This window comes from Gekko japonicus, unplaced genomic scaffold (assembly GCF_001447785.1).
Source record: "Gekko japonicus isolate JY-2015 unplaced genomic scaffold, Gekko_japonicus_V1.1 scaffold3176, whole genome shotgun sequence".
NCBI classification, from domain to species: Eukaryota; Metazoa; Chordata; class Lepidosauria; order Squamata; family Gekkonidae; genus Gekko; species Gekko japonicus.
Window position 1 is genome coordinate 49,971 of NW_015164296.1, and position 287 is coordinate 50,257.

Consider the following 287-nt stretch of genomic DNA (forward strand, 5'->3'; position numbering starts at 1 on the left):
CTCTCATACACACACACACACACACAAGTTCCTTTGGATGAGAAATTCGGGGCCCAGTACTGCATGTTTTCCTTATATGGTGCAACTGTGCAATGCACTGAGTTAGAATACACCTTTTTTTGGGGGGGGGTTTACTCTCATTCTGAAATATGCCAGTGAATACAAGAAAGTGTCATGTAGCATCTTAAAGACCAACCAATGAATATATTTATGAACTGAATAGCAGTCTACCAGGGTGGGGGGACAGAAGGTTAATGAATGAATCTCCCAGGAGGAAAAAAAACACG

The 287-nt window shown here is 41.8% G+C and overlaps 1 protein-coding gene across 1 annotated transcript in view; it reads left to right on the top strand.

Moving 5' to 3' along the window:
* The window catches only part of DROSHA (drosha, ribonuclease type III), a 155,264-nt gene that overhangs the window by 41,668 nt on the left and 113,309 nt on the right, over positions 1-287 (top strand). The window lies entirely within an intron of this gene.